The 26670-nt window shown below is 44.5% G+C and overlaps 1 protein-coding gene across 1 annotated transcript in view; it reads left to right on the forward strand.

The window, feature by feature from the left end:
- The first annotated feature begins 1913 nt into the window (after nt 1-1913).
- SCNN1B (sodium channel epithelial 1 subunit beta) overlaps nt 1914-26670 on the forward strand; it is a 117771-nt gene continuing 93014 nt past the window's right edge. Inside the window, exons 1-2 of the mRNA XM_040356665.1 lie at nt 1914-2061; nt 22153-22233. The gene's annotated coding sequence lies outside the window, so the exon portion shown is untranslated. The remainder of the gene's footprint in view (nt 2062-22152; nt 22234-26670) is intronic.

Raw genomic sequence — 26670 nt, forward strand, 5'->3', positions numbered from 1 at the left:
TACTTGGCTACAGAGAAAAGACCTGGGGAATCTTTGTCCTCAGTCCTTTTCTCTGTCTCAAAAGTGAGACATCATGGGTCTGTTTAGACCCCTGATATTTCACCTAGGCCCCCATGGAGCTCCTAAAAAATAAAGGTTTGGAGTCAGGAGAGAGTAAGTGATGGCGTCAGGAGAGAGTAAGTGATGGAGTCAGGAGAGTGTAAGTGATGGAGCCAGGAGAGTGTAAGTGATGGAGTCAGGAGAGTGTAAGTGATGAAGTCAGGAGAGAGTAAGTAATGGAGTCAGGAGAGAGTAAGTGATGAAGTCAGGAGAGTGTAAGTGATGGAGTCAGGAGAGAGTAAGTGATGAAGTCAGGAGAGTGTAAGTGATGGAGTCAGGAGAGTGTAAGTGATGGAGTCAGGAGAGTGTAAGTGATGGAGTCAGGAGAGTGTAAGTGATGGAGTCAGGAGAGTGTAAGTGATGGAGTCAGGAGAGTGTAAGTGATGGAGTCAGGAGAGAGTAAGTGATGAAGTCAGGAGAGTGTAAGTGATGGCGTCAGGAGAGTGTAAGTGATGGAGTCAGGAGAGTGTAAGTGATGGAGTCAGAAGAGTGTAAGTGATGGAGTCAGGAGAGAGTAAGTGATGAAGTCAGGAGAGTGTAAGTGATGGAGTCAGGAGAGTGTAAGTGATGGAGTCAGGAGAGTGTAAGTGATGGAGTCAGGAGAGTGTAAGTGATGGAGTCAGGAGAGTGTAAGTGATGGAGTCAGGAGAGTGTAAGTGATGGAGTCAGGAGAGAGTAAGTGATGGAATCAGGAGAGAGTGATGCCGCGTACACACGGTCGTTTTTCGGCATGAAAAAAAAAACAATGTTTTTCAGCATGTCCAAAAAACAAAGTTTTTCCAACTTCATCATTAAAAACGATGTTGCCCACACACCATGGTTTTTGAAAAATGATGAACAAAGCGCGGTGATGTACACCACTTACGACGGCACTCTGAAAGGGGAAGTTCTATTCGCCTTTGGGCTGCTTTTAGCTGATTCCTTGTTAGTAAAAGACGATTTGCGCTTTTATGTCTGTTACAGCGTGATGAATGTGCTTACTCCATTATGAACCAGAACGAGCGCTCCCGTCTCATAACTTGCTTCTGGGCATGTGCGGGTTTAAAACGTCGTTTTTTGCCCACACACGAAAAACGACATTTTAAAAAACGACGTGAAAAAATGCAGCAAGTTCGAAAAAATGTCTTTTTTCAGAAGCCGAAAAACAACGTGAAGCCCACACACGATCATTTTAAATGACGTTTTAAAAAACGTCGTTTTTTTTCATGCCGAAAAACTACAGTGTGTACGCGGCATTAGTGATGGAGTCAGGAAAGAGTTCGATTATGGAGGCAGTAAGGTGATAAAAGCAGGAAAGAATAGGGTGATGGAGGCGGTAAAGTATATGATAAAGTAAGGAGAGACTACATTTGTAAAAGGGAGAGAAAAAAGCAAGAAAGAGAACAATCGACAAAAGGGAAAACCTACAGAGGGAATAGAACTAAAACTAAACGCTTCAACAAAATACATAAGAGGGGGAAAAAAATAAAAAAGAAAGAAAAATAAAAGAGCAGATGAAAGAAAGAAGATGAAAATGGGAAACAGGAAAGAAGCAGGGCTATTCATTCCTTCCACCATCCTACTCTCTCCTGCCTACACAGTGTAGGATGAAATAATAAACGGAGTAATAAATGCAAAGAAGGTACAATTGGATTATATAGAGAAGAGCTGACGTTCTATAAATTACAATAAGCATACAATGGAATAATTATTGATAATGTATTAGTCATATCGCTGCTCCGAACACAGACATGCCGATCTTTAGAAGGCCTCTCAGCGCAGAGCCGGCCAGGTGTGTGACAGGTGGGCGGGGCCGTGTAGTCTGCACCTGTCGGGACTCAGTGTACCTGCGCTGGGCTCATCACCTGTACGGAGTGCATGTCAGTATACCCGGCGCTGGGCTCATCATCTGGCAGCTGTGTGCTGGGATCATAGCGCTGCATTGGGCCGCCTGTACCCACCTTCTACCAGGGCAACCCTCAGGTACTCCTATCATCTCCCTTTATCTGTGATATGATTCTATGATATCCTGCTATCATTTTATTGTACGTGATTACAGCTTGTAGGAGGGTTTGCTGTACTCACATCTCCCGCATGTATTCTTAGTATTGCAATGCTTTCTTCATTTCTATCTGGTTTGACTTAAAGCTGTATATTGAACCCAAATACAAACATTTATTAAATCGCAACTCACCTATTCATAGATGTGATAACTGTATTCATTTCATGTAAGACTTTCTTTCTATGTCATCTGGTGATTCAGCCAGTAAGTCTGTTAAAGGGGTTGTAAACTCTTGTGTTTTTTTTATCACCTGAATGCATCCTATACCTTCTGTCATGCAGAAGCCCCCCAGACCCCCGCTTTACTTTCCTGAACACGTTCTTTCTCGCCCCGGGTACGAGCACACCAGCTCTAGCCTGTGGGCCGGATTCAGATACATTGGTGTATCTATCCGCCCGGCGTAACGTATCTCAGATACGTTACGCCGCCGTAATTTAGGGCGCAAGTTACGTATGCAGAAAGAACTTGCGCCCTTAGTTACGGCGGCGTAACGTATGTGTGGCGGTGTAAGCCCGCCTAATTCAAATGGAGATGTTGGGGGCGTGTTTTATTTAAATTTGACTTGACCCCGCGTTTTTGACATTTTTGGTGAACGGCGCATGCACCGTTCGTGAAAAAATCTCAGTGCGCATGCTCGAAATTACGCCGCAAAGCCTCATTGGTATGGACGTGAACATAACTTACGCAGAGCCCTATTCGCGAACGACTTACGCAAACGACGTAAAATTTTCAAAACTCTGCGCGGGAACGACGGCCATACTTAACATAGGATATGCCGCACATACCCCTCATATAGCAGGGGTAACTTTACACCGGAAAAAGCCAAACGCAAACGACGTAAAAAAAAAAGCGCCGGGCGGACGTTCGTTTCTGAATCGGCGTAAATACCTAATTTGCATATTCCTCGCGTAAACAAACAGAAGCACCACCTAGCGGCCAGCGTGAATATGCAGCCTAAGATACGACGGTGTAAGACACTTACACCTGTCGGATCTTAGTTAAATCTATGCGTAACTGATTCTCTGAATCAGGCGCACAGGCGCCTGAATCAGGCGCATAGATACGACCACTCACATTGGCTCCCGCTGTTGTTAATCAAATCCAATGATGCGGGCGCTGGGGGGGAAGGGCCGAGTCCTGTTGTCTGTGTCAATAGACGCAGCAGCAGGACACGGAAGCACAGGTGTTCCGAAGGAGAGCGCTTCTCCCACGGGGCACTCAAAAAGAGGAGGAGCCATGAGCGCTGCTTAGTGACCCCAGAAGAGGAGGATCAGGGCCACTCTGTACAAAACCAACTGGACAGAGGAGGTAAGTATGACATGTTTGTTATTTAAAAAAAAAAAAAAAAAAACAAGAATTAAGTCTGCCCACTGGACATTTTTTTGTTACCCTGGAAGGTAAAGCCATAATGTGCTAGCATGCATCGCATGCTAGCACGTTATGTTAATCTTACCTTAAAACGAAGCCCCCCGCGCTGAGATGTCAGAGCTGCAGGCCGCTTCCATCTTCACCCGTCTTGCTTCAGGGTTTGCGGACTCTGTCTCTGTGATTGGCCGAAGCCACAATAACGTCACTGCTGCTGGTCACGATACAGGGCTCTGAAGGACTGGCACGGGTGGTAGTTCCTTCAGAGGGCATGCGCCAATGATGTCATCGGCTGCATATACAGTAAACATAGGGATGCAAAGCCTATTACATTGGGGTGTGCACTCAAAAGCTCAAACACACATGTGTGTATATATATATATATATATATATATATATATATATATATATATATATATATATATATATATATATATATATATACTGTGGGCCGTATTCACAAAGAGTTACGTCGGCGTATCAGTAGATACGCCAACGTAACTCGTAATCTAAGCCCGTCGTATGTTTAAGTGTATGCTCAAACTGGGATACACTTAAACCTAGCTAAGATACGACGGCCTGCGCCGTCGTATCTTAGGGTGCAATTTTCCCGCTGGTCGCTAGGTGGCGCCTCAGTTGATTTCGGCGTAGAATATGTAAATGACTAGATACGCCGATTCACGAACGTACGCTTGCCCGTCGCAGTAAAGATATGCCGTTTCCGTAAGAGATTCGCCGCGTAAAGATAAACCTGCCCCCTAGGTGGCGTAGCCAATGTTAATTATAACCGTCGTTCCCGCGTCGAAATTTGAACATTTTACGTCGTTTGCGTAACTCGTCCGTGAATGGGGCTGGACGGAATTTACGTTCACGTCGAAACCAATGACGTCCTTGCGGCGTACTTTGGAGCAATGCACACTGGGAAATTCCACGGACGGCGCATGGGCCGTTTGGGAAAAACGTCAATCACGTCGGGTCACCACCCATTTATATAAAACACGCCCCCCTCATACTCATTTGAATTAGGCGCGCTTACGCCGGCCCCATTTACGATACACTGCCGTAACTTAGGAGGCAAGTGCTTTGTGAATACTTGCCTCTCTGACTTACGGCGGCGTAGCGTAAATACGATACGCTGCGCCGCCGTAACAATGCGCGCCCCTACCTGAATCCGGCCCTGTATATATACAGTACAGACCAAAAGTTTGGACACACCTTCTCATTCAAGGAGTTTTCTTTATTTTCATGACTATGAAAATTGTAGATTCACACTGAAGGCATCAAAACTATGAAGTAACACATGTGGAATTATACATAACAAAAAAGTGTGAAACAACTGAAAATATATTTCATATTCTAGGTTCTTCAAAGTAGCCACCTTTTGCTTTGATTACTGCTTGGCACACTCTTGGCATTCTCACCTGGCGCAGCACCCCATCACTCTCCTTCTTGGTCAAATAGCCCTTACACAGCCTGGAGGTGTGTTTGGGGTCATTGTCCTGTTGAAAAATAAATGATGGTCCAACTAAACGCAAACCGGATGGAATAGCATGCCGCTGCAAGATGCTGTGGTAGCCATGCTGGTTCAGTATGCCTTCAATTTTGATTAAATCCCCAACAGTGTCACCAGCAAAGCACCCCCACACCATCACACCTCCTCCTCCATGCTTCACAGTGGGTACCAGGCATGTAGAGTCCATCCGTTCACCTTTTCTGCGTCGCACAAAGACACGGGGGTTGGAACCAAAGATCTCAAGTTTGGACTCATCAGACCAAAGCACAGATTTCCACTGGCCTAATGTCCATCCCTTGTGTTCTTTATCCCAAACAAGTCTCTTCTGCTTGTTGCCTTTCTTTAGCAGTGGTTTCCTAGCAGATATTCTACCATGAAGGCCTGATTCACACAGTCTCCTCTTACCAGTTCTAGAGATGTGTCTGCTGCAAAAGGTGGAAGAACCTAGAATAGGAAATATATTTTCAGTTGTTTCACACTTTTTTGTTATGTATAATTCCACATGTGTTACTTCATAGTTTTCATGCCTTCAGTGTGAATCTACAATTTTCATAGTCATGAAAATAAAAAAAAACTCTTTGATTGAGAAGGTGTGTCCAAACTTTTGGTCTGTACTGTACACACACACACACACATTGTATTGTCAAAAGTATTGGAACACCTGATTGGCAACACTGATGGGCACTGATTGGCAGCACTGATGTCCACTGATACGCAGCATGTTAGCACTAATTGGCATTGATTGGAAGCACTGATGGGCACTGACTGGTGGCACTGTTAAGCAGCAATGACTGGAACTGATTGGCAGCACTGGCACCGATTGGCAGCACTGATGGGCACTGATTGGCAGCACTGATGTCCAATGATAGGCAGCACAGATTGTTAGCACTGATTGGCACTGATCAGCAGCACTGTTATGCAGAAATGATTGGCACCAATAGGCAGCACTGATGGACACTGATAGGCCGCACTGATGGGCACTGATGGGTCCTGTTTGGCACTCATAGGTGGCACTGATTGGCAGCACTGATTGACAATGATAGGCAGCACTGATGAGCACTGATAGGTAGCACTGATGGGCAGCACTGATGGGCACTGATTGTTCGGCACTGATAGGTGTCACTGATTGGCAGCACTGATAGGTGGCACTGATTGGCAGCACTGATAGGTGGCACTGATAGGTGGCACTGATTTGCAGTGTTGGTGGGCACTAATTGGCACCACTGATGGGCACTGATACTTGGCACTGATAGGCGGCACACATTGGTACTGATAGACGGCACTGACTGGCAGCACTGATTGGCACTTATAGGCATCACTGATCGGCTCTGATTGGCCGCACTGATAGGCAGTACTGATTAGCATTTATTGACAGCACTGATAGGGGGCACCGATTGGCATTGATTGGCAGCACTAATGGTCTCTGATTGGCAGCACTCATGGGCGCTGACAGGGGAGAGGGGGGGTTTCACATACAGCGGATCATGAGGTTTACCAGAGCCGCTCAGTGTATGAAATTGTCATGTAATGTAACTGTATGCAGGGAGAGAGACCAGCTGTCACAACTCAGCCGGGATGTGGGGGATGGGCAGGACCGAGCAACTATCAAACAGCAGCCAATCATTGGGCTGCCTAAAAATGGGGGCGGAGCCACATAAATATAGCGGCCCACCCAGACCCCATCCCACTAGATGGTGTTTGATAGTTGTTTAGTCCCGCCCACCTCCAACATCAGCGCTGAGTTGTGACAGCTGCTCTTTCTCTCTGCAAGCAGTTACATTACCTGACAGTTTCACACACTGAGCGGCCCTGGCAAGCCTCACTATCTGCTGAATGTCAAACTGTTTCACAGGCAGCGCGGGCAACACACTCCTTGGATGCAACATTTCACAGCAGATCTTGGGAGACAGCACCGTGATCAGGGTGTGCCCAGGCACATCCAGCACACCCCATGCACACTAGGACCAAACTACAATAACCTCTTGGTTTCCTCTTCTCTATAACATAGAGGGGAGGGGTTCAGTAGTCCAAATAGACCAAATAGGAGACATTCTTTGGTAGAGTTTACATACCCTTCAAGTTTGAATGCTCCCATACTGTTAAATCCTCCAGGTTGATGTCATATTAAGAACTAAAACCCAAATTATTGGTCTGTGTCAGTAAATAGCTCATCAAGTAATCTGCAGTTTTTATGTCGTTACTTAATAGGGTGGAATTTTCCTTGGCAATCAACCAGAAACTTCTATACTCCTAATAATTTCAAACTCATTTATGCTGAAACTGGTTTTACTATTTCACCATTTATTTTTTAAATTGAGAACATTGTTCTCCCTGTGCCTGCGGGCGTTTCCTCTGGGTACTCCGATTTCCTCCCACATTCCAAAAACATGCTATTAGGTTTATTGACTCCTGTCTAAATTGGCCCTAGTATATCTATGTACAAATATGAGCTTGGAGATTGGAAGCTCCTTAGGACTGATGTGAATTCACAAAATATATGTATAGTGCTGTGTAAATTGTAGGCACTATGGGCCAGATTCTGGTAGAATCTGCGGCAGCGTAGCGTAAGCCATTTACACTACGCTGCCGCAGATTACTGGAGCAAGTGCCGTATTCTCCAAGCACTTGCTCCGTAATTTGCGGTGGCGTAGTGTAAATGGCTCGGCGTAAGCCCGCGTAATTCAAAGGGGGCGGCTTGTATATAAATTAAGCGCGCCCCCGCGACGATCTAACTGCGCATGCGCCGGGCATAAAAATAGCCCAGTGCGCATGCTCCAGCTCACAACGGAAAACGTCAATGACGCCGACGTGTGTGTCTTTGACGTAAAGTCGTAATCGCGAACGACTTACGAAAACGACGTAAACGACGGAAAAAGACGACGCTGACCCGACGCCATACTTAACATGGCTTACGACGGACCTTCGTAAACTTGCCCCTCATATAGCAGGGGCAAGTTTACGCTTACGGAAACGTTGCATCGTCCGCGCGTACGTTCGGGAATCGCCGTAAATAGCTAATTTGCAAAAACGACGAGGCGACACCTAGCGGCGGGAAAAAAAATTGCATTTAAGATCTGACAGCGTAAGAGCCTTACGCCTGTCAGATCTAAGGGATATCTATGCGTAACTGATTCTAAGAATCAGTCCATAGATACGAGGGCCCAGATTAGGACTTACGACGGCGCAAATGGCGTTGCGCCGTCGTAAGCCTTTTAAGAATCTGGCCCTATATAAATACCTGTAATAATAATAAAAAAAAAAAATTGCAAGTCTTGGATGATATGTGCCCATACACTCTGCAGACTGTGGGGTAGATTCACATAGACTTACGAGGGGCGTATCAGTAGATACGCCGTCGTAAGTCCGAATCCCCGCCGTCGCAACTTTAAGCATATGCTCAAACTCAGATACGCTTAAATGTTGCTAAGATACGACCCGGCGTAAGTCTCCTACGCCGTCGTATCTTAACTGCATATTTACGCTGGCCGCTAGGGGCGTGTACGCTGATTTACGCCTAGAATATGTAAATCAGCTAGATACGCCGATTTACAAACGTACGCCCGGCCGCCGCAGTAAAGATACGCCGTTTACGTAAGGGGTTTTCAGGCGTAAGGATAAACCACCAAAAACATGGCGCAGCCAATGTTAAGTATGGCCGTCGTTCCCGCGTCGAAATTTGAAAATTTTACGTTGTTTGCGTAACTCGTCCGTGAATGGGGCTGGCCGTAATTTACGTTCACGTTACGTTCATTTGGAGCATGCGCACTGGGATACGTCCATGGACGGCGCATGCGCCGTTTATTAAAAACGTCAAATACGTGGGGTCTTTAGTATTTTACATAGAACACGCCCCCAACCAGCCTATTTTGAATTAGGCGGGCTTACGCCGGCCCAGTTACACTGCGCCGCCGTAAGTTTCAGCGCAAGTTCTTTGTGAATACAGGACTTGCTGCTCAAACTTATGACGGTGTAGTGTATCTGAGATACGCTACGCCCGCTTAATTCTACCTGAATCTAGCCCTGTGTTCATAAGGGCTAAAGCAATAGCCTCCATACTGATTGGTTATCTGCTTGGAGAAACAATATTCATATTACTTTGTAAATTAAAAGAGAACCACTCTTCTTGGGGATGGGCCTAGTAAGGCCCCTTTCACATTGGACCGAGAGCCGCATTGGCGGTATATCGCCGCTAAAAATAGCGGCGCTATACTGCCGGGATTGCCGCGGGAATCAGCCGCTAGCGGTGCGGTATTATTCACCCCCGCTAGCGGCCGATAAAGAGTTAATAACGCCCGCAATGTGCCTCTATAGAGGAGCATTGCGGGCGGTCTTGCCACGGTTTCCCATTGTTTTCAATGGAAAGGAGCGGTGAAGGAGTGGTATACATGCCGCTCCTCTCACCGCTCCAAAGATGCTGCTGACAGGAGATTTTTTTGTCTCCCGCCAGCGCATCGCCTCAGTGTGAAAGCCCTCCGGCTTTCACATTGAGGTAGCTGTGCAGGAGTTTTTTAGGCGGTATAGCAGCGCTATTTTTAGCGCTGTCTTGCCTGAAAAACTCCTCAGTGTGAAAGGGGTCTTAGTGTTTTAAAGATGAATGTGTTGCCCCGTATTCTGTTTTTTCTGCAGATGGTGCCTATCCCACTGCCCAGACCTTTCTTCTCTACCCTCAACAGCTTTTTTTCTGCAATATATATGGCATGGGAAAATCCCCCGGTTGGCCCTCCGCACGATACAATGCCCTAGTCCGCAGATACTATGAAGCAATAGCGCTACAACGCATCTTGGATTGGTATCATATAATGTAACTTTTAAACTCTGGGTACCACTTGACAAATTCTTGGCTGGCAGGAATTGGTTACATGCCCCCCTGGGTCTCTCAGGAGAGCAGGGTACTTTCCGCAATGTTTGAGTTCATATGACATAGTTGAAATATGATGTTCCCTATAGCCCTGATACACCAGGCCACCATCAGGGGGATACAGGCATTACACCTGTAAGGGGCCCGGCTGGCACCCCTCCCGTTTCTTTTTTTTGCATTACACCTGTAAGGGGCCCGATGGTCCCCAGGGCCCCTTACAGGCCTGGCTGGCCCCCCTCCCGTGTTTTTTTTGCATTTTTCTGCATTACACCTGTAAGGGGCCCCCTCTGTTTTTTTTTAATTACACTTGTAAGGGGCTCCTTACAGGTCCAGCTGGCCCCCCTCCTTTTTTTTGGGGCTTTAATTGACCTAATGGACTGATATATGGGTCTCGTTTTCTTTTGAAAAGATGACATAAAAAAAAAAGAGAATCACTCAAAAAAAAAGAGAATCACAACAATCACTAAAGCGGAGTTCCAGCCAAAAGTGGAATCGCTTATCCACTTATCTGATTCCTTCCCTCCTCCGGTGCCACATTTGGCACCTTTCGTGGGAGACCATACTGTGGCAAAGTACATCAGCAGCTCGGCCCCCCTCCTCCTCCTTCCCCTTCTGCTGGGCCAGTGAGAGAGCGCAGAAACGCTTCGCGCATGCGCAGTAGGGACCCGGCCGTGAAGCCGAAAGGCTACACTACAGGGTTCCCTCACCAGCTATGGCGACGGCAGCACCCAACCAGCCAATGTAGACATCGGCATCGGTGCTGACATCGCTGGACTCCAGGACAGGTAAGCGTCCTAATGTTAAAAGTCGGAAGCTACAGTATTTCACACTAAATACCCTCCCCGCCAATCAGGAAGCGGATCTGACATTTTTCCCGATTGGCCAAAATGTCAAGCGATCCTTTTGGATGCCTATGAAAAGAGGAGGAGAGAGGACACGCATGGCAGAAGCCATAGAGGAAAGGACACCGGAACCAGCACCGCCACGCAGAGGACACCGGAGCCGCTGCTCCCAGCCCACCGCTAGCCACCCGCCACGCTGAGGACACTGGAGCTGCTGCTGCCAGCCACCCGCTATGCTGAGGACACCAGAGCCGCTGCTGTCAGCCACCCGCCATGCTGAGAACAACGGAGTTGCTGCTGCCAGCCACCCACCGCGCTGTGGACATCGGAGCTGCTGCTGCCAGCCACCTGCCGTGCTGAGAACACAGGAGCCGCTGCTGCCAGCCACCCGCCGTGCTGAGGACACCAGAGCTGCTGCTCCCAGCCCACTGTCAGCCACCTTCCACGTTGAGGACGCCGGATCCGCTGCTGTCAGCAACCGGAGCTGCTGCTCGCCTAACCACCCGCCACCTAGATGGGGTAAGTGCCGGACCAACCGGCAGATGGGGGGTGGGGACCCACCAGCTGCCACTGGTCATGCCCAAAAAAGGACTGCCAACCGACTCCCGGTCTGCGATCTCAGCTAATGACTGAGAGCACTGACCAGAGTGCTTCTGGCGGGGGGCATCCCCCTGTCAGAACACAATAGCACAGCAGGGGAGATTGCTGTGCTAACATCGGATTGTTAGTACAGCTGCTTCGACCTGAGCTGAACGAAAAAAAATAACTAGTAGTGTGTACAAGGCTTTACGACACAACATCTTGAACTTACTTAATCCCTTTGTGCGTGGTGCAGTATTCAAGTGCCCTATTCACCTTGTGTAGACACGGATATAAATATTTTTTGATTTACTATCTTTTGAAACATTCAAATGCCATATTATGCCATGCAGATATGGCAGAAAACTTTGCTTTAACTATAGAGGAACATTCTTTGGATTTTATCACAGTTTTACCCAGTGAAGTGGCCGTGCAAACATTAAAAGTGAATTGCTACATATGCAAAGATCCTATTGAGACACAAATCAATGTTCATTCATAGACACTATTAAAGGAATGTGAAGAGATGCTTAAATTGTAGTGATATAATATAGTAGATAATTGATATTTAGGTATTAGTATGATGACTATAAGTTATGTCCCGCAGCAATACCCCAGGTTCTCCAGAGAGTGCATTTTATTTGACTTCCAATACAGAACAAAGTCCAAAGTCCACAGACGATACAAATCGAACAGAGTATATAATTCCCTTCTTTTCCTAGACCTGTGCCTTCATGTTCAGAGAATATACAGAGAATATTCTGAGTGACAAGACTGACCTCCAGAATTATATTGCCTATCCACTGAATGGCTGAGCAATTTGATTGGCCGTCTTTGATCTACATCCTGTCTTTCAGAGTGACAGATAATGACCCCAGCCATGCCCTAATTTGCATTCTTGCAAACTAACAAGCTTCCTCTTATATGTGTAATTAGATTACAGATAACAAATGTGGCCTGAGCACATCAGAGTCATTATTTGTCCCCTTTGATAAGTGTAGTAAATCTTGTTTGGCCACTAACCCCTTTTGATATGTGTAATTAGATTACAGATACCAAATGTGACCTGAGTACAGGTTTGAAGTGTAAAATAGACTTATCCTGGATCTTTGCATATTGACAATCGACAAGCATCTTTTGATGCGTAATATGTAATTATTTTAACAGGTACCAAATGTCAACTGAAATCTACTGAAATCAACTGAAATCTGGCCTGGTCAATTTTGGACTTAATATCCCACATAAATCGGCCAACATATTACAACATAAATATATAGCCGTGGCCAAAAGTTTTGAGAAAGACACAAATATTAATTTGCACAAAGTCTGCTTCAGTGTTTTTGGATCTTTTTGTCAGATGTTACTATGGTAGACTGAAGTACAATTACAAGCATTTCATAAGTGTCAAAATCTTTTATTGACAATTACATTAATTTTATGCAGAGTCATGCTGTCAATTCACTTCTGGGCCACATCCCGACTGATGGCAGCCCATTCTTGCATAATCAATGCTTGGCGTTTGTCAGAATTTGTGTTTTTTTATTTTTTGTTCATGCGCCTCGAGGATTGACCTTAAGTTCTCAATGGGATTAAGGTCTGGGGAGTTTCTTAGCTATGGACCCAAAATTTCCATGTTTTGTTCTCCTCGCGCCTTAGTTATCACTTTTGCCTTATGGCAAGGTGCTCCATCATGCTGGAAAAGGCATTGTTCATCACCAAACTGTTCTTGGATGGTTCATAGAAGTTTCTCTTGGAGAATGTTTTTGTACCATTCTTTATTCATGGCGTGTTCTTAGGCAAAATTGCTTCTCAGCCAGGGGAGCCCCCCACTCCCCTGGCTGAGAAGCAACCCCACACATGAATGGTCTCAGGATGCTTTACTGTTGACATGACACAAGACTGATGATAGCACAAGGTTATTTCCAGATGCTCCAAACAATTGGAAAGGGGATTCATCAGAGAAAATTACTTTACCCCAGTCCTCGGCAGTCCAATCCCTGTACCTTTTGCAGAAAATCAGTCTGTCCCTGATGTTTTTCCTTGAAAGAAGTGGCTTCTTTGTTGCCCATCTTGACACCAGGCCATCCTACAAAAGTCTTCGCCTCACTGTGCATGCAGATGCACTCACACTTGCCTGCTGCCATTCCTGAGCAAGCTCTACACTGGTGCATACCTCCCAACTTTTTGACATGGGAATGAGGGACATCTATCAGCAAATGTATACAGGCATAGGACACACCCCTTGCCACGCCTCAAAGACCAGGCCACTTTTTGCGATTCGGCACTGCGTCGCTTTAACTGACAATTGCGCGGTCGTGCGACGTGGCTCCCAAACAAAATTGGCGTCCTTTTTTCCTCACAAATAGAGCTTTCTTTTGGTGGTATTTGATCACCTCTGCGGTTTTTAATTTTTGCGCTATAAACAAAATAGAGCGACAATTTTGAAAAAAATTAATATTTTTTACTTTTTGCTATAATAAATATCCCCCAAAAATATATAAAAAAATGATTTTTTCCCTCAGTTTAGGCCGATACGTATTCGTCTGAATATTTTTGGTAAAGAAAAACCGCAATAAGCGTTTATTGATTGGTTTGCGCAAAAGTTATAGCGTTTACAAAATAGGGGATAGTTTTATGGCATTTTTCTTAATATTTTTTTTACTAGTAATGGAGGCGATCAGAATTTTTTTCCAGTACTGCGACATTATGGCAGACACTTTGGACACTTTTGACACATTTTTTGGACCATTGGCATTTTATAGCGATCAGTGCTATAAAAATGCATTGATTACTATAAAAATGCCACTGGCAGTAAAGGGGTTAACCACTAGGGGGCGAGGAAGGGGTTAATCATGTTCCCTGGGTGTGTTCTAACTGAATGGGGGGGTGGACTGACATTGGGGAAATGACGAATCGCAAGCAGTTAAAGAGGAATTGTACAAGAAAACAAGATGGGTTAAACCCACAAGCGTTTTTTTTTATATCACTACTATTGCTTTATATTGGCTTTTGGAATTTACAAATACAGCAATTTAGAAATCAGATGAAAGGTTTAGCGCCAGGACCGTCTCCTACAGTTGATTCAGCTGTGGGATCAGGGCACCAGCTGTGGGATCAGGGCTCTGTCCCTCTTTCCTCGTCATTTGTCCCTCATTTTGGTCTGATCTATATAGTTATATATAAAAAAGTGCATTTTATATACAACTATATAGATCAAAATGAGGGACAAATGAGGAGGAAAGAGGGACATTGCTCCAAATCATGGACAGTTGGGAGCTATGCTGGTGGTGCCCCGATCCCACAGCTGAATCAACTGTAGGAGATGGTCCAGGCAGGCGCTTGCTGGACTTTCTTAGGTGCCCTGAAGCCTTCTTCACAACAATTGAATCTTTCTCCTTAAAGTTCTTGATAATTCGATAAACGGTTGATATAGGTGAAATCTTTGTATCAGCTAAATCCTTGCCTGTAAATCCCTTTTTGTGCAAAGCAATGATGACTGCATGTGTTTCCCTGCAGGTAACCGTGGTTAACAGAGAAAGAACAATGATTTCAAGCACCAGCCTCCTTTTAAATCTTCCAGTCTGAGTGATTTCCAGCCTTGTCCTTGTCAACACTGACAACTATGTTAACAAGAGCATCACTGACATGATGTCAGCTGGTCCTTTTGTGGCAGGGCTTAAATGCAGTGTACATTTTTTGGGGGGAGTAAGTTAATTTTCATGGCAAAGCTGGTCTTTGCAATTAATTGCAATTCATCTGATCACTCTTCATAACATTCTGAAGTATATTGCCATCATAAAAACGGAGGCAGCAGACCTTGTGAAAATGTATATTTGTGTCATTCTCAAAACTTTTGGCCATGGCTGTAGAGGGGAGCTGGTCCCATGATATTAAGTTACCAGTCTTATATTATTAATTTAATACATTCTTATACTATTATATTTGAGTTATTATCTACTTATATTATGTGTTATATTCTTTATTCTCATTTATTGTATTCTTCTGTGTTTTTCCTTTTTATATGTACAATTGTTATTTATATTATAAAGCTGAGATTATTTTATTATTTTGTATACAATTTATTTTGCCCATTTATCTCCATAACACTAATCATCGGTGTACCCAGCTTATTGCATTAGGGTATGCACCCCAAATGCACCCCACTGATGGTGTCGGTAGAGCAGTGGAAGGTGTCAGTAGGGCAGATATTGGCGTCAGTAACTCAGTGGATGCTGTCAGTAATTTTTATTTGTATTATTTTATTTATTTATTATTTTTTACAATTTTTTTTTATTATTTAAAAAAAAAAAATTAGGAGCCCTGTTAGGGGACTTTGGTGAAATATCAGGGTCTAAACAGGGGGAATCTACGCCACGCAGGGGTATTAGGGTGTGCCCAGTCACACCTGGCACACCCTGTGCGCATACCTATGACACTAATTACTAATAAAGATTAGCTGAGGTTACATATATGCCACGTTACATATTTATTAGACCTTTTACCATTTTTATTGCCCATCTCTGGACTTATTTTATATTTTATCAATATCTTTTTGTAAGTGAGGTCACCAGAACTGCATTTTAAAGTCACATTTCAATTCTATCACAGTTTCCCCTTGATACAAGTGGGAGTCTATGATGGACATAGAAATGTATAACACTAAAATAAAGAGACCACTTTCTAATAAAGATGGAGTATAATAAACTACACTGTACTTTCAGTCAAAAAGCAGAATGGCAAAAGCTTATTATTGTAGAATGGGGATATTATCAAGGTATTCTCACTAAGTAGTTTGAAGGTTTAAAGGGGTTGTAAAGGTAATTTTTTTTTCCATACATAGCTTCCGTTACCTTAGTGAAGTCCTCCTTCACGCAGTAACTACACGCAGTAATGTGAGGCTTTCTCCCTGGTGTGGAGAAAGCCTTTTGAGGGGGCGAGCAGGCAAGTCAGGACACTCTCTACTTTGCAGATAAAGAAAGGAGCGAGCTGTGTGTTAGTGGGCATCCTGACACTCCTGCTCGCCCCCTCCCCCCTCTGGAGGCTTTCTCCACACCAGGGAGAAAGCCTTGCATTACTGCGTGTAGTTGCAGACAGAAGAACAGGAAGTGAGGATTTCTCAGAAGACATAAGGACATTTAAAAGCAAAATGGAAGGATGAGGTAAGTGAAGGAGGACTGCACTAAGGTAAAGGAAGCTATTTAGGGAAAACAAAAAATGTACCTTTACAACCCCTTAAATTTCAAGTCTTCCAGAGGTGCACAAAACAGACCCCCTGGACCAGTGGTTCTCAACCTCAATCCTCAAGTACCTACAACTGGCCATGTTTGGGAACTTCACAGATAATATAGCTCTTATCAATACCATGTCATTGAAATTGATTTAAAGCAACTGTGCAAAGTAAAGGAAAACCTGAAAACATGGCCCGTTGGGGGTACTTGAAGACTGAGGTTGAGAACCACTGCTCTAGACCACCCCTCTTAACCTTTTTAACAAAGAGAAACCTTTGAAAAATGTATCTGGATTCAGGGAACCCTTTCTAATAATTCTATATCTACAGGATATTAGTCAGTATCACCATTTCCAATGTCTTTTGTAGTGATTCTTTTATTTGGGTGGAAGAAGTTAAAGTGATGTGCCACAGTTAAAAAGAATGTTGTTATTTTGTATGTATATACAGTACCAAAGAGAACAGCACTTCTTAAATTCTATAGTATCATTGATTCCACTGGAAAGGGGTCCAGCAACAAGTATATGAAGACAGTTTTGAACATGCCTGCCCTTCTATAACCACTTAAACCCCGGACCATTTGGCTGCCCAAAGACCAGAGCACTTTTTGCGATTCGGCACTCCGTCGATTTAACTGACAATTGCGCGATCGTGCGACGTGGCTCCCAAACAAAATTGACGTATTTTCCCCCCACAAATAGAGCTTTCTTCTGGTGGTATTTGATCACCTCTACGGTTTCTATTTTTTGCGCTATAAACAAAAATAGAGCGACAATTTTGAAAAAAATGCAATGTTTTTAACTTTTTGCTATAATGCTATAATAAATATCTCCAAAAATATATAAAAAAAACTTTTTTTTCCTCAGTTTAGGTTGATATGTATTCTTCTACATATTTTTGGTAAAAAAATCGCAACAAGCGTTTATTGATTGGTTTGCGCAAAAGTTATAGCATCTACAAAATAGGGGATAGTTTTATGGCATTTTTAGTATTTTTTTTTTTTTACTAGTAATGGCGGCAATCAACGATTTTTATCGTGACTGCGACATTATGGCGGACACATCGGATACTTTTGACGCAATTTTGGAACCATTGTCATTTATACAGCTATAAAAATGAACTGATTACTGTAAAAATGACACTGGCAGTAAAGAGGCTAACCAGTAGGGGGCGCTGAATGGGGTTAAAGCGGTTCTCCACCCTAAAGTGAAGTCCCGCTGATCGGAACCCTCCCCCCTCCGGTGTCACATTTGACACCTTTCAGGGGGGAGGGGGTGCAGATACCTGTCTAAAGACAGGTATTTGCACCCACTTCCGGCCCGGCATAGACGGGCATTGCGTCACATCCCGTCGCACCCCCGTTGTGTGCTGGGAACACTCTGCTCCCAGCACACAGCGGGAGCCAATCGGCGGGCGCTGTGCGACTCGCGCATGCGCCGTAGGGAACCAGGCGGTGAAGCCGCAGCGCTTCACTTCCTGGTTCCCTCAGCGTGGATGGAGGGGGGAGCAGCAGGGTGACGAGCGATCGCTCGTCATCTGCTGCGGACGGCGCTGGACTCCAGGACAGGTAAGTGTCCTATTATTAGAAGTCAGCAGCTGCAGTATTTGTAGCTGCTGGCTTTTAATATTTTTTTTTTGGCGGAACATCCGCTTTAAGTGTGTCCTAGGGATGTGTTCTAACTGTGGGGGGGATGGGCTACGTGTGACATATCACTGATCACTGCTCCCGATCACAGGGAGCTGTGATCAGTGTCCTGTCACTAGGCAGAAAGGGAAATGTTTGTTTACATCAGCATTTCCCCGTTCCTCCTGTCTGTGAGACGATTGCGGGACTCCCAGCGGACATCGTGTCCGCGGGATCCGCAATCCGATTTACGGAGCTTGGGGCCACGTGTGCGCGCCCACAATGCTGCGTCTTGAAGGCAACGTATATATACGTTGATATGCCCAGCCATGCCATTCTGCCGATGTATATCGGCGTGACACGGTCCTTAAGTGGTTAAAGTGGATGTAAACCCATCCTTTCTAAACTACTGCCATAGTGCTGATCTATAAGGATATAGATGCCTCCTGCATGTATCCTTACCTGTCAAATGTCTCCCCTCTGTCTGTTATGAGACCCGAAAAACTGCAGATTCTGTGGGTGGGTCTGTTGTCTGGAGCTCGGTGGGTGGAGTCGTGATGTCAGTAGACTCTCCGCCCACCTCTACACTCCCCTTGTCAACATGCATTTTTTCCTGTGTATTCCTTAGCCAAAATTCTGCTATGATCACTAACATCCAGTCAAAATCCAGAAAAGTAACCACATGACTTCAAAAAAGGAGTGGAGGGTGGGATTTAAAAAAATAATGCCTGTCTCAAGCTAGTGCATGAGATATGTAAATAACCTGTCACTCACAGCAAGGGGGAAGAACAGACAAAAGCTTTCTCCTGTTTGTCCGTTTATCTCACTGCAAAAAGAAAAGAGGATTGCTCAGAGCTGGATGTAAACACAGAGCTCCACGTCCTGTCAGGGAGAGAAGAGACCGATCTGTGTCCCTTGTACATAGGGACACAGCATCGGTCACCTCCCCCAGTCAGTCCCCTCCCCCCACACAGTTAGAACACACCCAGGGAAAACATTTAACCTCTTCCTCACCCCCTAGTGTCAACTCCTTCACTGCCAGTCACATTTATACAGTAATTAGTGCATTTTTATAGCACTGATTGCTGTATAAATGTGAATGGTCCCAAAATTGTGTGAAAAGTGTCCGATACGTCCGCCGCAATATCGCAGGCCTGACAAAAAAAATCGCAGCCATTACTATAAATCTATCCCCTATTTTGTAGGCGCTATAACTTTTGCGCAAACCAATCAATATACGTTTTTGCGATTTTTTTAAACAAAAATATGTAGAAAAATACGTATCGGCCTAAACCGAGGGAAATTTTTATATTTAAAAAAAAAATTGGGATATTATTATAACAAAAAGTTACAAATATTGTGGTTTTTTTTTCAAAATTTTCTGTCTTTTTTTGTTTATAGCACAAAAAATAAAAATCGCAGAGATGATCAAATACCACCAAAAGAAATCTCTATTTGTGGGGAAAAAATGATAACAATATAATTTGGGTACAGTGTTGTATGACCGTGCAATTGTCATTCAAAATGCGTCAGCGCTGAAAGCTGAAAATTGGTCTGGGCACGAAGGGGGTTTAAGTATAAGTTGGGAAGCATTGGTTGACATTGCTGATAGGTGCCCCTCATTCCCATCTAAAAAAGTTGGGAGGTATGTACATATACATTATTAAGCTGAACACCCAGCAGATATTAAAGAATAATGGGGGTAATCCACAAAGCCGCGGCGCAACGTAACTTTTCGGATTTAAGTTACTCCGCCGCAAAATTCCCAAGTTAGGTGCCGATCCACAAAGCACTTACCTGGAACTTTGCGGCGCTGTAACTTAAATCCGTCCGGCGCCAGGCGTTCCTATTCAAATGGGCGAGTCCCATTTAAATTAGGCGCGCTCCCGCGCCGGACGTACTGCGCATGCTCCGTCGGGTAACTTACCCGACGTGCATTGCGCTAACTGACGTCGCTCCGACGTCATTTGCTTAGACGTTAACGTAAATGGCGTCCAGCGCCATTCACGGACGTCTTACGCAAACGACGTAGAATTAAAAATTCGACGCGGGAACGACGGCCATACTTAACATGGCTTAAGACAACTAGGGCTTAGCCCTAGTTTTACGCGGCGGAACTCGACGTAAACGAAGTAGATTTAGAGCGACGGGCCCGTCGGAGCGTTCGTGGATCGCCGTAACTGGTCATTTGCATATTCTACGCCGGCCGCAATGGCCTCGCCACCTTGCGGCCGGCCTAGAATTGCATCCTTAAGATCCGACAGTGTAATTCAATTACACTTGTCGGATCTTCGTCCTAACTATGGGAAACTGAGTCTGTGGATCAGTTCCATAGTTAGGACCAGGGATACGACGGAGTAACAGCAGTTACTCCGCCGTATCTCTTTTGAGGATCTGGCCCAATGCAGCTACGTGTTAATTAAAATTGTAATCTATGCATTTAGATGCTGCTAATCTGTTTTAGACTTGGTACAAACCTTGTGTATTTTCATAGCAGTGCTTGGACCATGTTAGGTAAGGGCAGCAGTAAGGGTCAATAAGCTGTGCTGCAGTGCATATGGGCTAGTAAAGTACACTACGACAGAAGGAAAGGGTAAGGCTGCATTCACACCTTGCGACAAGATACGCCGCGTTTCAGGCGGCAGGCGTACGGCGTCTATGAGATGTGAACCATCTCCATAGACAGCAATGGGAATTCTCCCCTCCAGCGGCACGAGCGTCCGGCGTCAGGCGTTTTGTCGCAGAGGTGTGAATGGGGACTAAAATGAACACATTACTGTGCTGCTGCTCCTTTACTATTGAGCAATCACAGAGCTGCAGTAAAGAAAGGTCATCTAACTAGCTCTCCTGGCCCTACCTGTTAGGTTGTGTTTATCTCAGGACCCGATTGAAAGAACTAGCTCTTCTGGCCCTACCTGTTAGGTTGTGTTTATCTCAGGACTGGATTGAAAGAAATGCAAATGTTATTGTAGCTGGTTTCTCGACATTCAGCATTAAATTATATGTTTTTTTTTTTTTTTTAAACAAACATTTCATACTTACCTCCTCTGTGCAGTTGGTTTTGGACAGAGTGGCCCCGCTCCACCTTTTCTGGGGTCCCTCAGCGGCGTTCCTGGCTCCTCTTTTCTTGAGTGCCCCATTGGAGAAGCGCTCTCCCTCGGGCACCCGTGCGCGCGCGCTCCCGTGTCCTGCTGCTGCATCCATTGACACAGACAGGAGAATTCGGGTGCCCCCCGGCTCCCGCGTCATTGCATTTGATTGACAGCAGCAGGAGCCAATAGCTGCACTGCTATCGATCTATCCAATCAGGACCCGAGACACCAGCAGGAACGATCTGGCTCAGGTAAGTAAAAGGGGGCTCTGGTGGCTGGTGCACTACAAGAGGTTTTGCATTCTATTAACCCAGGTATCATGTGATCACTGTTGACCAATCATAGATCACATACAGTAGTAAACAATGATGGAATCCATTCATGACTGTTGTTTATTAGTTGACATGTGATTGCACGATGATTACATGATATCTGGGCCAATCACAGCAGTGCGCATGAGCGGGGTGACAAACTGCTACATCACAGTGCCTGCACAGGGCGCTGGCCAACAGTAAAATTACTCTTGGCAGTTGCCTGTGTTTAAACTGTGAATAAACAGGGAAGAATACAGGCAAAATGCACAGAGACAATCATCAGATGTTTTTTCACCTTAATGCATAGATTGCATTAAGGTGAAATTTTTTTTTCCTTTACAACTCCTTTAAATTAAACAAACTGGAGTTAGAAGCTGATAAGTCAACCCCTATCTGTCTAAAAAAATGATATAACATTAATTTGTGTACAGTGTTGGATCACGACCGAGTAATTGTCAGCAAAAAGATCACAGCACAAAAAATAGTCTGCTATAGATCCAGGTAGGTGGTTAAGGATAAATGTGTTTTTCTGCACTAATACTTGTCAACTGCTAAAGTTACTAATTCTGTATGTGCTTCATGTTCTTTTACATTGCAGCTTGCCCTATGTTCGTTCCTTTAACCATCATTGCAGACCACATTGACCATCACTAGCAACATATCTCGTCACTCCAACGAGGTAACCACTTTTATCTGGGCTTTTGGTAGTTCAAAGCTATTTCAGTATCTGAGAGTTATAAACTGTAATTAAGTAAATGAATATGGGGCAATATATTGCAACCCTTTTGCTGCAAAGACCTAAGGCAATGCGGATCCTTCTGTATAGAACTGCATTGTAATTGTATTGTTTCCCTTTACAAGTGCCGTGTAAACTTTTGGCACTGTATAAATCCTGTATAACAATAATAATATCTAATGTCTGTGCCAATTTTAAAACTTGTGTATGTTATAAAGTATATGTTATAAAGTTTTTTCTGTAAGCTGATAATCCATAGCTCCCAACTGTCCCTGATTTTGCGGGACTGTCCCTGATTTTGCGGGACTGTCCCTGATTTTGCGGGACTGTCCCTGACTTTGCGGGACTGTCCCTGATTTTGCGGGACTGTCCCTGACTTTGCGGGACTGTCCCTGATTTTGCGGGACTGTCCCTGATTTGGAACAAAGTCCCTCTGTCCCTCTTTCCTCCTCATTTGTCCCTCATTTTGGTCTGATCTATATAGTTGTATATAAAATGCCCTTTTTATCTTTCAAAAAGTGTTCAAAGTGCTAAACCTTTCATCCAAATTCTAAATTATTGCATTTGTAAATTTCAAAAGCCAATATAAAGGAATAGAAGTGGTAAAAAAAGCACTTGTGGGTTTAATTAATATTTTTTTTGTATAATTTGTCTTTAAGGGGGCGTGGCAGGAGGTGTGTCCTATGCCTGCATAATTTTGCTCATAGGTGTCCCTCTTTCCCATCTCAAAATGTTGAGAGGTATGGATAATCATGGATAATCATGGAGGTATTCAGCAGAAGCATAGTATTCACATATATAACATTTCTAGGCATTTTCACATGTAGCAGGAGTTTCACATTTTCACATGTACCACTTACGGACCAGCCGCCATCGTTATATGTCAGTATTTTGACAAGGAATATTGTTGGTATGGCAGCAGATAGCTGCCATAACCCTGGTATCCTCTTAAAAAGCAGGCGGTCCGCTTTCAGATAAAAGTGGCCTCTGCGTTGGATTCGCCGCAAGATCACTTTTATCAGTCGGCAGATGAGGTGCCCCACGCCTCCCCCCGCGCTTCAGTCATCTCCGCCCTTTTCCAGAGCCGTCAGTAGTGGCGGAAACTGTCCGATCCGATCCCCTCACAGGCCAGGAGCCGAGTGAGGGAAAAATGTCCCCCACTCGGCTCCATAACATTGGATGACCAAAGTGACAAACGTCACTTCCGCCCAATGGTCTTAAAAGGGATTTTTTTTTTAAATAGACATTTATTTATTGCATTTAAGTGTAAATGTTAGATCTGAGGTCTTTTTGACCACAGATCTCACATTAAAGAGGTCCTGTCATGCTTTTTTTCAATTGCAAGGGATGTTCACCTTCCTTGTAATAGGAATAAAAGTGACCCAATACATTATTTTTAAAAGAACAGTGTAAAAAATAAAAATGAAAAGTAAAACAAATAATAAAACAAAAAATGTAAAGCGCCCCATCCCGCCGAGATGGCGCACAGAAGCGCAAGCATACGTAAGTTGTGCCCACATATGAAAACGTGTCAGGTATCGCCATGATCGTTAGAGCGAGCTCAAAAATTCCAACTGGCCCTAGACCCCCTTTGTAACACAAAACTGGTAACCTGTAGAAAGTTTGCCGCCATTCCACAAGTGGGTGCAATTTTGAAGCATGACATGTTGGGTATCAATTTACAATATAAAAAAAAAAAATTGGTCTAACTTTACTGTTGTCTTATTTTTTCATTAAAAAAGTGGATTTTTCCTCCAAAAAATTGCACGTGTAAGACCGCTGCGCAAATGCGATGTGACATAAAGTAATGCAACGACCGCCATTTTATTTTCTAGGGTTCCTGAAAAAAATATATAATGTTTGGGGGTTCTAAGTAATTTTCTAGCAAAAAAAAATATTTTAACTTGTAAACAACAAGTTTGAAAAATAGGCCCAGTCCTTGAGTGGGTTAAAGGATAGAGAGCATTAATCAGAGAAGCAGCCAAGAGGAGCTGCAGAGATCCACAGCTCAGGTGGGAGAATCTGTCCACAGGACAACTATTAGGCGTACACTCAACAAATCTGACCTTTATGGAAGAGTTGCAAGAAGAAAGCCATAAGAAATTATATTTGCAGTTTGCGAGAAGCCATGTGGGGGACACAGCAAACATGTGGAAGATGGTGCTCTGGTCATAGCAAAACGCTATGTGTGGCAGAAAACTAACACGGCACATCACCCTGAACACACCAATCCCCACTGTAAAACGTGGTGGTGGCAGCATCATGATGTTGAAATGCTTTTCTTCAGCAGGTACAGGGAAGCTGGTCAGAGTTCATATGAAGATAGATGGAGCCAAATACAGGGCAATCTTAGGCCCCGTACACACGACCGAGTTTCTCGGCAGAATTCAGCCAGAAACTCGATCGGAGCTGGATTCTGCCGAGAAACTCGGTCGTCTGTACACTTTTCACCTAGGATGCCGACGAGGAACTCGTCGGGCCAAATAGAGAACATGTTCTCTATTTCCTCGTTGTTCAATGAGGAAAGTTGGCCCGCTGAGATCCTCGGCGGCTTCAACACAGAACTCGACGAGGAACTCGGTGTGTTTGGCACGTCGAGTTCCTCGGATGTGTGTACGGGGCCTCAGAAGAAAACCTGTTAGGCCGCGTACACACGGTCGATCCATCCAATGAGAATGGTCCGACGGACCATTTTCATCGGTTCACCGCTGAAGCAGCCTGATGGTCTGATGTGCTTACACACCATCAGTTCAAAATCCGATCGGGTCAGACCGCGGTGACGTAAAACACACGACGTGCTGAAAAAACGAAGATCAATGCTTCCAAGCATGTGTCGACTTGATTCTGAGCATGTGCGGGTTTTGAACCGATGCTTTTGTGTACTAACCATCGGTTTGGACCTATAGGTCAGCGGTCCATCGGTTCGATTTTAAAGCAAGTTCTCTAATTTTTGTCCGAAGGACAAAAGACCAATGGGGCGTACACACGGACGGTTTTGACCGATGAAACTGAACTTTGGTCCGTTTTCATCAGTTTGGACCGATGGTGTGTACGCGGCCTAACAGCCTGCAAAAGACTCGAGAATGGGTGGAGGTTCACCTTCCAGCAGGACAACAACCCTAAATATACAGCCAGAGCTACAATGGAATGGTTTAGATCAAAGCATATTCATGTGTAAGAATGGCCCAGTCAAAGTCCAGATCTAAATCCGATTGAGAATCTGTGGCAAGACTTGAAAACAGGTGTTCACAAACGTTCTCCATCCAATCTGACAGAGCTTGAGCTATTTTGCACAGAAGAATGAGCAAAAATATCGCTCTCTAGATGTGCAAAGCTGGTAGAGACATCTCTGAAAAGACTTGCAGCTGTAATTGCAGTGAAAGGGGGTTCTACAAAGTATTGAATACCAATGCACGCCACACATTTCACATATTTATTTGTCAAAAATGTTGAAAAACATTTATCATTTCCCTTCCACTTCACAATTATGTGCCACTTTGTGTTGGTTTATCACATACAATTCCAATAAAATACATTTATATTTTTGGTTGTAACATGACAAACTGTGGAACATTTCAAGGGCTTTGAATAGTTTTTCAAGTTACTGTAGTGTATTTTAACCTAGCCTAATGCCGTGTACACACGATCGGAATTTCCAACAAGAAAACCGAGGAAAAACAAAATGTTGGCTCAAACGTGTCTTACATGCACACGGTCAGGCCGCGTACACACAACGTTTTCCTCGACAGAATTCATCAAGAAACTTGGTGGCAGAGCTTTTTTGCCGAGGAAAACGGTCGTGTGTATGTTTTTCATCGAGAAAACTGTCATGGAACTCGATGAGAAAAAAAGAGAACAAGTTCTCTTTTTCCTCGCCGGGAGTCTCAATTTCCTCGTCGGGCTGGTTTTCGACGAGAAACACGTTCGTGTGTATGCTTAGAATCCCGCACATGCTCAGAAGGGTGGCGCCAGTGGAATCAAACTTCCCCTTTATAGTGCCGCCGTACGTGTTTTACGTCACCGCGCTTGAGAACGACGAGATTTTGTCTTGACAGTGTGTACGCAAAGAAAGCTTGTCAAGATTCTCAACAAGCCTAACAAGGAACTCGTCGAGGAAAACGATGTTTCATTTACGTCGAGTTCCTCGGTCGTGTGTACGAGGCCTCACACAAATGTTGTCGGAAATTCCGAACGTCAAGAACGCGATGACGTACAATACTACGACGAGCCGAGAAAAATAAAGCTCAATGATTCCAAGCATACGTAGGATTTTTGTGCGTCGGAATTGCATACAGACAATTGAAATTGGAAAATTGGAAAATTTGAGAACCAGCTCTCAAGTTTTTGGTGTCAGAAATTCCGACAGAAAATATCCGATGG

This window comes from Rana temporaria, chromosome 6 (genome assembly GCF_905171775.1).
Source record: "Rana temporaria chromosome 6, aRanTem1.1, whole genome shotgun sequence".
In the NCBI taxonomy this organism is placed as follows: Eukaryota; Metazoa; Chordata; class Amphibia; order Anura; family Ranidae; genus Rana; species Rana temporaria.